Source organism: Limulus polyphemus, unplaced genomic scaffold, assembly GCF_000517525.1.
Source record: "Limulus polyphemus unplaced genomic scaffold, Limulus_polyphemus-2.1.2 Scaffold285, whole genome shotgun sequence".
In the NCBI taxonomy this organism is placed as follows: Eukaryota; Metazoa; Arthropoda; class Merostomata; order Xiphosura; family Limulidae; genus Limulus; species Limulus polyphemus.
In genome coordinates this window covers 554,636-570,551 of record NW_013665895.1, presented here as the reverse complement: position 1 = coordinate 570,551, position 15,916 = coordinate 554,636, and the positions used below count along the sequence as shown (strand labels likewise).

The window sequence follows — 15,916 nt, the reverse complement described above, 5'->3', positions numbered from 1 at the left end:
AGACTAGAAAGAACACTTTATATTGCTTGTAAGTTTGTGAAACTTTTGTATATAAATCATTGTTCGTAATAACTATTTGTAATAGCTGTTATTGTAAATTGTATTGTTGTTTGTATATTAAAACATATTTGTATAAAACAAAGAAAACTGTGTGTATCAATCTTGTTGGCAAATATCATAAATTGGATACATATCGGCATTTATTTAACTACTAAATCTAAATTTAACCCAGTTTTCGGCTATTTGAAATTGAAATACGTAACACTAGTAATAGAAACGATGAATAATTAGCGGATGCGTGTATCGATATGTGATTGGTGGTAAACTACTACTCCTTTAAATGACGGGATATAGTTGCAACTTCAATCGTAGTTACCCAAACAGAACATAAAAGGTTGTCCCTCACAATAAATAATCCAACTGACAAAATAAAAATTGAAAAATAAGCATAACGTACAAACATCATGAAGGCCGGAACAAACACAACGTTTACGAAGCAACCCAAAATATTACAATAAACATCCAGATGGAAAAGGGTCACGTGATGGTGTCTCATCTCACGTAAAGGTCAACGCTAGTACGTAAACAGTAGGGTCAAGAAAGTTAATTTTCGTATAGATTATTTCCAGTATCTTTAACATACAAAAATACATTACACTAAATTATGTTAAGTTTACTTCTTTGAGACAAAAATGTGACTAAATTTGATGCTAAGACTTAAAGTCATCTTTAAAAAGAGAAAGAGTTGTATTCTGGAATATTTATTAATTTTAGGTTCGAACCAGATTGTTTAATTAGGATGTTCTTTTAACTTAGCGACAGTTTATATTATTTTCTCTACTGTGGTTTTTAGCATTATCAATTTGAAATGAGTAGCCATGCTCGGACAAATGTTCACAAGCATTAGAAGTTCTTTAACAATGGTAGAAATTTGACTGTGGGTTCCTCAGAGGTAAAACTCAATACAATTTTCACAACGTATTTGGTACACACAAAAAAGTAAGAGCATCTTTGTATTTCTTAGACAGATATTGACCTGATTTTATGTCACGATGTTTCTAATCCAATTTTATTAATTTTCAGATTTGTTGATTGTGGTTTGAGCTTTAGTTGAAATCTTGTAAAATTATAACTCTTCAATCCCTTAAATAAGATAACAACATAAATTTGATAAAATCAAATAAATAAATAATGAACAAAATCTTCCATGATACAACTGACTTCAGTTTATTGAACACAAACTACCCGATGATGACTAGTGAAACATTGTATTCTGTAAAATAATTATCAATGTCAAAATAAGTTCTGATACATTCAGTTTCGCAGCAACTTTATATGGACTGTTACTTTTACATGATTTGCTGATTTACTTGTTGAAACTTCTGTAGATGGTAAGATTATGACCGATGTATTATCGAATTCACTACACAGTGCGGGGAGTCAAACCCCAGATGTTAGCGTTATAAGTCTGTAAACTTATCACTGCTCCACCGGAAGACATACGGAAATAAATACTCGAATTCCTAGGTTCACTAAATGTATTTTAAACAAATGACAACACTGTTAGCATAAGTTTTCTCAATTATTATGAAAACATAACAAAGCTGTACATATTTTTTTTTACAGAAAAGAACATTTTGGGTACTATAAGATATACGTTCTTCCCAGTAGAACTAATCAGTTGACGACTATCCACAGAATAATCTAAGACATTACCTTCAAGGCTTAGAGAGATGTTTTGTATTTCACGTCAATCCTGTTCAGTTATACATAATGAAGATAGATTATCCCATAGAAATCCCATCATGCTGCTTCTGGTTATAGAAACAAGTACCTACAGTAAAAAAATAACACAAATGTAACCAACGTCTTTAGTGTTTTGTATGTGAAACACCAATTTTGTTTCCAAGATGCTTTTTTTCATAGATTACGTAATAGAATTATCACTCCTCCAACTTAAAACGATAGCGTTCACAAGTATCTACGTTTATCATATGTTTTGGAGGTAAGCCCATCTAATCCTTCAAGAATTCGAGTCCACTGACGGTCTGTATATGTTTCTTATCGTCTGAAAATACTTGTATTGATAACAATTTGCATGCACCTTTAATAAATATCAAAAGCTAAACATTTGATCAAAAATACTTGTTCAAATCATTCCGTAATGAGAACCCAACCTGGCAACATAATTACCTTACGAAAATGTTCTTCTTTTTTATTTCTAGTGCTTTATTCATAAATGTGTTTCACATTATGTTATGTCCGATAAAAGCATAGTTTTGAATTATAGTTTTAGATTTATACGTTCACAGCCAGAATTATCAATCAATATTAAGTAATTTTTAGAGAAAGAATGAATTAAGAAGCTATAAAACAAATAAAAATAAAAAAATGAACATATATTGTTTACAGCTTAAAATTACTGTTTTTTCCTTTCTTCAAAACTAAAGAAAAGTTTGGAAATTGATAGTACAACACCAATATATATTTTATTCAAATAATTTACAGTTTTATCCAATTTTATGCTGTTACTGAACACAGAACATTTCAAAAAGATTCATTGTGTTTTGTTTTAGTTTTCTTTTTATTTGTGCTATAAATGTTCAGAAATCAACAGGATTTCACTATCACTAATTTGGTCAAACTGATGCAACCAACATTTATCATTTGTGGTATTCGGATCATACTTCTACACTAACTCATTGCAGATGTCAAATCCATCCTGCTTGTGTTATTAACATACTTCGGTCACCCCACACAAACATCTTGCTTTTGTGTAAGTAATTGTGATTTATTGTTTACTTATATGAAACGTATCTTCGACACCAAATTGTCTGACCCATTTTTAGCTTTCGCCTAAATTCGTAATTGTTCATCATTTAATGCAGTTCGTGGACGACTTAATTTAAATTTAACTGCAAAGCTTCAATGGCTAACTTTGAACCTTGTGAACCAAGCATACACTAGTGTATTTGATAAAAAAGTATTATAATTATATTTTGAACCCTTGATGAAAATCTTAATAAGTGACAGTGGTTAGTTTGTAGGTGCTTTGCTTTGGGTAACTTTCGATGCCACTAACTGCTTGTTCGAGTTACAGTAAAAAAAGTGGGCAATGTTTTGCAATATTTTTCTTGTTTAACTAATCCATTTTTACATTATATCCTTAGAGCTTTTTTCCCATTTATATAACTCGGTTCTTTTTTGACAATTCATCTTTATATGTCTGACCCCTTAACATTCATTTGGCTATTTTTTTGTGCATGTAAAATATATTTATGAAATATCACTACTTTTTATAAGCAACATAAAATTTACTTCTATTAGTTAAACGGTGTCAGAGAGATGTAAACTTTGCACAAAATTCATGAAACTGTAATTTATATCTGGATACTTTTTTTTTCATTTATGAGTCCTATTACGCAAATTTCAATAATTTTTCTATGTTTAAAAATGCTAAATTTTTCTCATATCAAATACTCAGATTTTATATTGTGTAGAGTGTTTATTTTTTATAAAACAAATTAACTTCATTTTTAACTTGATTAAACCCAAAACATACTGAATAAGTTCCTTTAAGCATCCTGACGTTTATGCTAAAAAAAAAGAGTAAGAAGACAAACGATAAAATATACCAATGTTCTTTCAATACTTATTTATTTTAATCTTTTACCACTATATTACATTAAATATGGTGTAATATTTAAAAATTAGATAAAAGTAAGATTCCACACGAAGTGGGATTTAAACAGCAGCTGTTGATGAAGCTATCAATACCGATGAAGCGCCTAAACCATTAAGTTATTAGTTTTAATTTAGTTGCTAGAGAGAGCAATTTACCATTATGATTAGTAAAAAAATATTTATAAGAATATTAATATACATTATGTGGAAAAATTGTCAACCATCCGTAGTCTAAGTTAATAACTACCAGTGAAAGTTTGTTTCCTGCCTTTCCTTTTTTGTTTACCATATGTTTTCCACTTCAACAAGGAGAAAAAAAACAAGAACTTTATGATTTTTTGATTACTTAGTTTTATTAATTTAAAATAAGTATGAAACTGTTTTTTTTTGTTTGATGTTAAGCACAAAACTACACAATGAGCTATTTGTGCTCTGCCCACCACGGGTATCGAAACCCATTTATAGTGTTGTATGTCCGCAGACCTGTTTTTTTATGTGTTGTAAAATGGCTTATAATAGTAGTTGTTCAGCATTTGGAACAGTTGTATCAATGCTCAATATTTAATACTGTTTATAGAATCACGGCAGTGTAACATCGTCTTCTGACTTTGAGGAGTCAACATATCGTGGCTATAGATATTAATATATATTTATTATTATAAAAATGTTAACAGGTTTTGCAAAAAACATACAAATTACTAACACCGCTACTACTGTTTCAACCTTTTTTCTATAGAATAACTAGATAAGTAGTTCTCTCAAGAGGAATATAAAGGACTAATTCTTATACTTGGGAAAGTTGCCTGATGAGTATATTTAAAAAAAAACTTTTATATAAAATATCATACATTTTGAATCTAGTGTTTAAACTCAGAAAATAAAACAATTGAGAATCTGGAAACTAGGGAGATGAGCTACGATATTATTCTTTAAACTAAAAACTAAATGATTAGTGAGAAAGTGTCCTTTACGTAACATATTTTTCTATGATTTTTGTAAGATTGACAATACATTCATTTTTTTGAGACATCATGTTGAAAGGTACGAAAACTACTGCATATTAGAACAGATTTAATATATTTTTATGATCACAATCAGACGTTCACCAAACTCAAAATAGAACTAAATAAAATCGGAATGTGTGTTTTATTTTCAATCTAAATTTGTTCTCTTCCATGGATTATATGGGTAAGTGACATGAAAGTTTAGTAACGTAAAAGGATGTTTACTGACCTGTATATATATATATACACTGTATATACCATGATTTTTTTATTACGTCTGGAACAATATATATCGGATTGAAAACAATATTGACTTTAAAGTGAATGCTTTAATATAATAGCTCTCTTTCATCTGAATGTAATTCTCGCCTTTTATTTAATTTTATCGTATCTACGAAGCTTGTTTTGGTTGTAAGTTGCGAGCCCTATGAAATCATTGAAGAAAAGAAGTGAGTTATAGATAAATCAGCTGTACAAAAATACGGAAACAACTTTTCATTTAGAATAAATAAATATAGAAAAAACAATCCTAATATATTAAAAGGGAAACAAATTCAACATTTTTCTTTCAATAAGATATTTGCAGTTTAAATGCAATTTAAACTGCAAATATCTTATTGAAATATTTTTCAAACTTGTCTTATCTATAGAGTTATTCAGTGAAAGATGCTTGTGTTGGATTCATACTTCTAAGGATTAGGTTGTATTTAAGCTGTAATACATTCTATTCTCTCCTGAGAATACCCTGACTACAGATAGGTAGACTAGTTAGTTGGTCAAAAAGATAAGCAGTCAAATGAATAGGTTTCCACAACATTCGTGGAAATAGAATAGGAATTCGTTTACTAATCTTTTAAGTAGACGAATAGGTGTCTTTTGTGTCCATTAGTGTTAAGACAACCGGAATGAATCAGGGAAAAATATGGGTTTTCTTAAGAGCTCGAATGGAAGCTGAGAATTTGCATGACAAGAGGCTTACACATTTCGTGTTCATCGAATCAGATATATGATAGAATTCAGGGTACTCTTCAAAAGAAAGCAGGCAAAAGAGCACGAAGCACTAATGTATTTGCACATATTGAAGTGCTAGTAAATGACGTTGTTTGGTTAAATTCCCTTTATTTGTCAACCTTCATAATCACACTCAAGTCACATGATTGATTTGGTAAATCTTCCGAATCTATAGTAAAGTTATGCTAGATAAATGTATTAAAACATTGGAATAACTTACAGATGTTGTCTTCATTATGCCAATTTATACATGAACAAGATCTTTTATGAGGAAAGATCTTTGAAAGTTCGCTCAATAATTGGTTTTGTATGAAATTTATGCGGATATTGATTTGTCAAATAAATAGAGAAGTTTACGTAATAATCTCGTTTAAAATAATGTAAGTAAATCTTGTTATTTCTTATTAATTAAGAGCCATTTTAATGTTAGAGTAGCAGCATATGAAGAAAATTCAGTTCCCTGTTCTAATAGTTGATGACAAGTTTATAGAAAGTAGTTTTGCTTAGTAAAATTATGGCGATATACCAATTATGTTTGTCTTAATTTGCACAAAAATAAATGTTAAATGAATATTCTTTGGTCAGGTAACATGAGCTCAATACTCAATAAGGTGTGATTACTCGCATTTCAGAAAATAGGATATCTAATATTTGTCAGCATTTAAAACTATGTACAAACTTAATGAATACAAAATATAATATTTAAGTGTCTATGAAATATAGTTCGTAGAGAAACGCATACAGTATTGGTTATCATTTTAAGTCCAGAAAGAAAAATAATTATTATAAAAAAATACTACAATAATGTGAACCATGGTTAACAAAACATTAACGATGTCACTATGTTATATCATGTACTGTTAAGTAATTAAATTAGCAAAAATTCGGCCCCAATGTCTGCGGACGTACAACGCTAGAAACAGGGTTTCGATACCCGTGGTTGGAAAAGCACAATTAGCCCATTATGTAGCTTTGTGCTTAACTTCAAACGAACAGAGCAAACATTAGTGACGTTGTTAATGTAATCACGACATACTTACACATGACACTATCATATTTGGATAAAGCAAGCCTGATCCGTCATTACTTCTTTTCATAGTTGCACATTTGTTGTTGTTTTTTTCACATCTGTTTTAAATAACATGGATTTTGATTCAACTGAAATATTTGTGACGCATAACCAGCAAAATCCAAACTTTAATATGGGGAAACTGCGAAAAAGTAAAAACTAAATAGTAAAATGAAGCACATGATATTGCTATAAACAACGAAAGGTAACCTCAAAGGTATATTGCTCAAAATACAGAGTTTCGAAGGAACTGAGAGTTAAAAGTTTAATAAAAACAAAGGACATAAAAACAAAAACATTAGGATAGAATGATAATATCATTCAAACAATTCTGTCATCCAATCAATTCAGAAATAAAGTTACAAATTCAGTACGTGCATGGAGTTAATGTTTGAAAGCAGTTGGAAGAAAGTGATATACATGGAAAACTTGCGGCAAGAAACTTAATATAACATGCGTAAATATATCCAAGAATCTAAACTTTGCAAAATGATCACAGATAATGTTTCGTGAAACGACGAAACGAAATTTCGAATTTTTTGTTGACTCTAGAAAAGCTTTTGTGTATTGTCTTGACTAATAAAACTTAAATAAAACTCTATAAATGATAAACAGTGAAATGTAATGATGGGTTTATAATCATATGGAAATTTTGTTTTTATTTTATTTCTGCTGTGGGAGTGAAAACGTTATCAAACGTAATGGCGTTATGAAGAAAAAACGTTATATCACAACATTCTTATTCATCTTGCAATACCTAGAAAGATGTTTAACTGGCCCTGGCCTTGTATTTCTGACGAATATTGATCCAAAACTTACTGGTATGTTGAATGTGAGGTTTTTGTCGAAGAAACAAAAAGCTGATGATAAATACGTATACATATTTGTATATCAAATTATCTGCCCAAAGTTTCATTGAACACTTGGAACACCAGTTTAAAAGCTTTGATTGAAATTATTAACTATTAACCTACAGAAACTTCGAAAGATTGTACCACAAAAAATAAATGCTGGGGTGGGAAAAAATAGCGATTGTAGTTTCAAAAAGTTGGTAGCATCCATGCCTGATCAATGTGATGATTTAGTTAAGGCTATTATAAAGATTTATAAGGCTACTTTTTGTCAACATAAGGTACTACGATTAATGTACATATTCATTAAATACCTATAAAAATATATAGGTTACTTTTGGTAAAGTATAACTCAAGCATATGCTAAACATTAATTATCAATTTTTTATGTACGAAAATGAACTTATCTTGCTTCATATTGTAATATACTCAGTATAAATTTAAGATTATATCAAAACTGAATTTTCTTTTTCGACCTTACAAAAACTTCAGTGTTAATACTATGAACTTACATATTTGCCGTTGCTCTATGTATCCAATTAGTTCGTTGTCGTTTTTTATGTGAAGAGCAGCGCCCACAAACACATAAAGAATAGATAAGTTAATACAAACAACCTCCCCATTGAAAACGCAGTGTTTTACCATATGCATACGTGATCATCAACCAGCGAATCCAATAAATATTCTGCTTGTCTCTAGTTATCTGTATATAGTTCTACGCGTGGAAAGAATTGTAATAACTGTTCTTGAACAAAGTATTGGTAATTCCAAATTTTATTAGAAAGAAAATGTATGAATGGTTGTTTAAGACATGAATACGTACATCTAGAAAATATGTTCTACGTGGAACTTTAACAAAGAAAGCATACATCTGCTCTATAATGTCAGAGTGGAAGATAGAACAGCCAAGTCAACTAAACTTAATTTATTTTAATGTTATCACTAAAATCTCCATTACAAAACATAATTCTATTTGGCTGCAGAGATTATTGAATGTTTACTGCTTTATTATCTTTTCCTTACTTTGTTATGTACCTATTGTATTGAGTTGGCCTTTCATGATCGTTTTCCTCTTATTTCGTTCAATCATCACATGCAAGATAATTCGAAATTCAGTACAGTTTTAATTATTATAGCACAAAACAAGATTATTAATCTTACATTTCTTTACTGGTTTCAGCATTTACACATTTTCTTTATGTGACACAGTTGATCTTTCACATCAACCTAACAAAATATTAATTAACGTATACAATACATACTGAATCGCTATTTCATTATTCTCTTTCATTTTCAATATTGAGAAAAGAGAACTGTTAAGAAATTAATCTTTTTTGACATCTAATCAACGTGTAAACAGAAAAAAAAGTGTATTTATGTTTGGGAACAGTTAACTATATGTGGAACTGGAAGATACTGAGTGACTTTGCTTTGGTACTAAGTGTTTTATGTTAAAGCCAATAACACCATACATTTGTGTCTTACAAGCCTCATCGAACATTACAATTTATTTTATGGCTTCCTATATAACTTTACACGATTCATTAGATACATCTTTGTCACAAGATGACAATCAAGCTGAGCTGTTAACGTCCAGACAAATAACACGCTGTGTGACGATAAACATGTTAATCGCCAACAAACCAATCAAGCAACCTTGCGTCTGGGATATTTCTAACAGGATTTGTTAAAAAGTAGAGAGCTATAAAAACATAAACGGCAAGTTTCAGCCGAATGTTTTTTTTCGCGTGTTTTTAATTCAACGAGTTTTACGACATGGCATTATAAATGCTTACGGAAGAAAACGCTGATTAATAAACAAAAGGAAACATTTATGTGTTAATACTGCATGAAGCTAGAACGCAATTTGTGATAGACTTAACTCACTTAAAACATCGACATTTCCACGATACTTATTTAACTAGTTAAGGAGTAGCATATAAATATATCAGATTATATTACAGTTTTAGGTTTTCATTATCTAACTACAAGTTTATCAACGTAAAGATTGTCAACAGAAAAAGTAACCTGCCTTCTCATTTCTTTAAATTTTTGTTGTGCGACACTAAATTCGTGGATACAATACACTGAAGTCATTGTGTGGATACTATTTTGTTTATTTGTTTGTTTTGAATTTCTCGCAAAACTACACGAGGGCTATCTGCGCTAGCCGCCCCTAATTTAGCAGTGTAAAACTAGAGGGAAATCTGCTAGTCATCACCATCCACCGCCAACTCTTGGACTACTCTTTTACGAACGAATAGTAGGATTGACCGTCACATTATAAGTTTGGTTGACGGGGATTTGAACCCGTGACCCGCAGATTGCGAGTCGAGCGCCCTTACCACCTGGTATTGCCGGTTCATGTGGATACCAGCATTAAATGTGTTTTGTATAGGACAAGAATTACTAGAAAGAAATAGCTTGCTTTTCGAAACAGTTTAATAACTCTGGACTAGAAACACTCTAACTACGATATCAACCTTCATCTAGTATATATATATATTATATATGTTTTAGCACAAAAAAAAGCCTCACAGTACGTTTAATGTATTTAGTAGATTTACAAGATATTGATCCTTGTAGAAATTAATTATACCAGACAACTCGCTGAGCTAAATCAATTACATGTGACACATAGGATGCTTGTTTGCCAATGGGTCCCGCACGCAAATTGTTAATTTATCACCAGAAAATGCGTGAACGGCAACTATTTAGATTCCAATCTGTTTAAGGCATTAGCACTTTAACCCTCTTTGTAAAATTAGATATTCTACACTGCACACACTAATGATCTAGTTCTAGCATTCAATTCCTTGTCTTTGATGTATTTGTAAAAGATGTCGACAAAGTTTGTGACGACCTGCTTTTCAGAAATTATCCAAGCAGAAAATTAGTTCTTTGAAAATAGCAAGTAGTACAAAACCTGGAAATTATTTAATTATTTACTGACTGTAACATCATTCAGTACAGAATAATTAATATTATTAAGTTAATATTAATTCCCATTATACATGCTCATGTTTTCTTTCTTGCAGACACGTCTAAACTGCGAAATTAGTTTTATCTTAAACAAGTACTTTTACTTAATGCATTAATTAGAGAAAATTTGCTCTGTTGGTTGATGTGACTTTGTCTAATATTTGTTAATTAAATTACCTCAATATAGCTATGGTTATCAGGCCAGGTTCCGATCCTAGATTCGAACTGCAAAATGCCACTAAATATGCTCTGTACTTTCAAGAATTGGGACGTTATAACTGTGGGAGTCAATCTTGCTATTCATTTAAGAGTAGCCGAGGAGGAAAATACTGAAGCTGACTGGTTGTCCTCCCTCTGATCAGCAGCTATAACTTAGAGATGGCTATGCCTGGACCTAAGGGTTTTCTATCTTAGACGTTTAACCCAGGTGTCGCATAAGTGTCAATAAAACACTTCTAGTAGGTTCTTTGTGTTATACAAAATAAACATATATCCACAGATCTTGATGATATTTTGTCTTGGAAGTACTTTATCTAAAATTCATCAATAATTTTGCTACTATTTTAAGTTAAAACTGTATTTAAACAACAGATACTATTTTCCACTACCAAAAATACCAATGGCAAGCTAATTTCGGCATTCCTTGTTCGTACATTATCCCTCAACCAAATTACCTTATGAACATTAAGCATAAGGTAGAATTTAATGTTTGTTTATTCATTATCTGTATATCAAATTACCATCCATCTTAATACCATGAGGCAGAAGCCACTGTTTAATATTTCAAATACTTAAACTGTGAGCAAAAGTTCAGTAGCGCCCCCCATTTTTGCTTGTTTAATGTGGGAAGAATCAGAAGATCTTCTTTACCTGTAGCTCAGAATTTTTTTAGCTTTACCGACTTCTTTGAACATAATGGATAATTAAACTACATTGCATTTACCTAGTGCATGTCGAAAAATGCTTTACCTGCTTTGAACCTAGGAATGAAGTGTCTTTACTATATTCCATTCTTTTGGGAGTCGAGCAGAAGAATGGATAAATGGCATGTGACTGTTGAGAGAATTGGATTCTGTCTTTAAACTTGAAAAATCATTTGAATTCTCATTGAAGTCTAAACACACACAACCAAAGTTAACTTGCGGATAGACACGTTGGGATATAGTGTTTAATTTCTTCTTCAAGTTTCGTGAGTGTCAGTCAACATTTCGTAGAGAGATCAACTCTTGTAGTTTTCGGACGTCATAGTTCACTGACCTGAAAACAATGATTTTATTGATAGTAGAATCTATAAATTTACTCAGAAAATGGTCAAGTTTTAAAACAGATCTAGTCCGAGTAACTCTTGCTGTGAAAGTTCACAGAAATTAGTGATTCTGTGTACTTGGGACGTAAGACATTCCACAAAGTTTTCTTTGAAATAAAGTGTAACAAAACTTTCAAAGTGGATGTATAGTCCGGTGAAGTATGTTTCTGATAACAACCAACATCAAAATGTATTTATCTCTTGAAGACAATGGTGTCAAAAGCAGAGCACTGCTGGAGTTCATATGTGAAGTTAACGTTATAATGCTTACAATTCATAAGTTATGGAAATGTCATTGACTTATTTTAATTTTTGAGTAGTACAAATATGTCATTAACAAATAATTAGTCATCTGATGCGCGACTCCATCCATTTGTTCATAAAAATCACCATTGGAGTGAAAAATAGTTTTTCGTGGCAAATTCCATCAGTTCTCTGATGGCTTGTCTACTAAGCACATTAACACATTCATTTTCTTTGAAAACAAGATTAGCACAAAGATCATTAATCTCATCTAGGGAACGATTAGTTAGTTGAGAATCAATATCTTAACTGGCTAAATAAACATTTTCATTAAACCTCAAGTTTCTAAGATTATCTGAAAAACCTGTATTTTAACATGTAGTTTTTAAAAGTAAACTCAGTTAAGAATGAATATAAATAGTTAGACAATTTGTAACTCAAACACCCCATGTTGAAAACAATATGTATAATGGGGCAGTAACATTATTTCGCTGTTTTCCATGTTTAATAGAATTTAGATGCTGCTACATAGTTTATACAGTTTGTAATTATTCATTCTTGCAATATACTAATAGGTGCATGTTTTAAGAACATTTTTGATACTTGAAATGTAGATACCACTTAGCATCATTCGAGGTTAATCGTGGTCAACTGAACAAAAAATCATTCAGTGGAAAACAGGCCCTTACCACACATGATCTATGAAGCTTGAGACTGAACAAATCATTCAGTGGAAAACAGGCCCTTACCACACATGATGTATGAAGCTTGAGACTGAACAAATCATTCAGTGGAGAACAAACCCTTACCACACATGACTTATGAAGCTTGAGACTGAACAAATCATTCAGTGGAGAACAGGTCCTTACTACACGTGACCTATGAAGCTTGAGACTGAACAAATCATTCAGTAGAGAACAGGTCCTTACTACACGTGACCTGTGAAGCTTGAGAAAATGTGATGAGTACGTTACTTAATACTAGTATTATTAAAATAAGTGTTACTGTTAGATTGATCTAAATAATATAAATAACTGACTGGTACATATTTGATAACCAGTTGCTTAACGAGAAGATTTAAGAAATATATGCATTAAAACATAGACGATTTCTGGTGTTACGATATCATAATATCCACTGACATTAGACGTAAGTAAGTTTAGAATACCTAAACATCCAATGAAGAAAGTTGCTTTGCCAAACTTTAATATCACGGCATTAACAAATTCAAATAAAATATAAGAAAGCAATGAATCAAGATATACTTTTCAACTGCACAAATTAAAAATGTTTTGAAACCTGATTCAAACCTTAAAGTATTCATTTATTTTAATATATTTGGCTTTAATTGGAAAATAGCATATTAGATAGAGATACACCAACTTATTGTTACACAATTAATGATATGGAAATAATTCCAGAATATATGAGGCTCACTTTCTAATAATTTATTTACTTACGACAGGCCGTTTCCAGCTGTCGAATTATATGGTAGCTAAGAAACAGTAAACCAATAGTAATTTAATGCAATATGATGGTAATTGGTGTATCACAACCTTCTGTGTCTACATTGGATGCTATCTGAACTTTTAATATGGTATGTTTTTATTTATTTCAGTATGTCTAAAGTTTGATGTTTACACCTTTTATTCCATAAGTGATACATAAGTGATATTCGTCTATATATTGCTGTTTAGATCAAATCTAACTCAGGATACAATATGTCAGTTTAAAATGCTTAGTGCAATGTTAGGGTTGGATCTACATTGTGTTTGCTAATGAAGCAAAACCATTGCCTTTTTGAAAATTCAGGGGATATTTTCGAATAAAATGTACTTGTTAGCAGCAAAGTACGGACAGGTAAATAATTTGTGAGTTGGTCAACTAGAAAATAAGTTTTACCTATTGGAAGTAATGTACTGAAGTGACTACTGATCTATGTTCTTATGTACAAATATTATATAATCGAATCACAAAATCGATTGTTCCTAATTAAAAGATGATGGCAAATATATTTTTTATATTAGTGTTGGAAAATCTTCCTGACTTCTTTTAATACAAAATACTAACAAAATCTTTCTTTCTGCAAATCATACTAAAAGTCATGATCAACATATAACTATTAAAAGTACCAAGAGTAGCCTAATAATATAATTATTTGCTGTTAGTCATTTATAAGCCCTTTGACTTACCGCTGAGCCAACGAGGGGGCTCTATGTTACTCAAAAGTCTTCGAAACAAGGTTAAATGTTCGTCTTTAATGTTTAATACTGCTACGAAATTCTACATATCAATACAAAATAAAACACAGTCACGTGAAAAGTTCAATGCATCTTGACAAGTATGAAAACCGTATCCTAGATTCCAAGCAAGAGCCAAGACTTAACAAGATAAAAAACTGGTGTGTAAAAATAAGCCCTCGTTTAAAAAAAGCTCATATAATCATATCAAACGCAAAATAAAGAAGAAACACCAGAACAAGCTTGAATAAAAATAATATAATAGAGAACATTATCAGTTAGCTAAGGCATACGTTCATGATGGTACAGTAAAATACAATAATTATACTATAACTAACTTTCTTCCTTAAAATAAGGCTTAGAGTAAAATATTGCTGACACTCAAATAAATAACTTTGTTGGTATTTAGTACAAATTTGTACAATAGCCTGTCTACTCCTTCTCCATTCGGGGGGTCGAATCCAGAATTTTAGCGATATGAGCCTTCGATCCTATCACTGATCTATCGGGAGCAGTAAAATAGGAGAGAGTTGAATTGGACCTAACTGTAATGCAAGACTAAATCGAAAAGTCCCTATCCATTTACATATTTCAATGGGTTTAAGGGTAAACAAATAAATTATTAATATTTTTTGTTATTTGTGTTTATTAGGACTGTCAATAATGATGCACATTGTTGACAGTATTTTGGCGAGTGTAATGCGATGTTTACATGCTCGTCTTCTATGATACGTGGAAACATTCTTGAGTTATACAACAAGTGCATTTTGTTCTACATTACTGCTGTTTAAAGGCAATACTTAGACCAATCGATAGTAGTATCCACTTTAACGTTCTTTATATATATTTTTTAAAGTGCGAGAAAGCTAACTTGTATTAAAACAGACTTATCAAATAACTTTGTATACAATACACGAGGAAAAGGCGAAATATTGTGTTAATGTTACGATACTTCAACACACTGAGCACCTATCTCCAGAACGTCATCAATGCGTTATATTACTATATAATTCAAGTTATTTAGGACGTAACGTGAACTAATACGATCGATCTTTTTCAACTACAAGCACCCTGGCACAGCTCAATCCTGCGTATTATTATACAAATAATCTCAGAAGTGTTTTTACAAATGAAGGAACAGATTCGAACAGAGAGATATTATTGATAAAGAAACTAATCAACTGAAGATGGAATGACTGTCTATGTAGTAAACCATTATCTGTAGATTGTAAATCGTGTTTTGAAAAAATCGAAACTGTCATCAATTAAGTTGAGAGAGGGCGTGAATAGTTTCTTCATAGCAGACGATTATAACTAGATAAATATTATTGTTTATATGGTGATTATTAACGAGTAGACCTTTCACTAACGTTTATCGCTGTAATTGTGAGATCAGAAATATAATCAGTGTGATTCTGATGACATTGAACAGGGTCCATGAGTGATAAAATGAATGACTTTATTGAGCAGGTGAAATTTTCACCAGCTTAAGAGGACAATGTGAAGTCGTTATTTAAGCTAAAATG

General features: G+C 31.0%; 1 protein-coding gene across 3 annotated transcripts in view; it reads right to left on the bottom strand.

Moving 5' to 3' along the window:
- The window catches only part of LOC106457042 (somatostatin receptor type 5-like), a 165,380-nt gene that overhangs the window by 93,321 nt on the left and 56,143 nt on the right, over window positions 1-15,916 (bottom strand). The window contains exon 1 of one of the 3 annotated variants that reach the window (XM_022382854.1): window positions 1,717-1,784. The exons of the other annotated variants lie outside the window; for them this stretch is intronic. The gene's annotated coding sequence lies outside the window, so the exon portion shown is untranslated. Of the gene's footprint in view, window positions 1-1,716; window positions 1,785-15,916 lie in introns of those variants that run through there. 3 annotated transcript variants of the gene reach the window in all.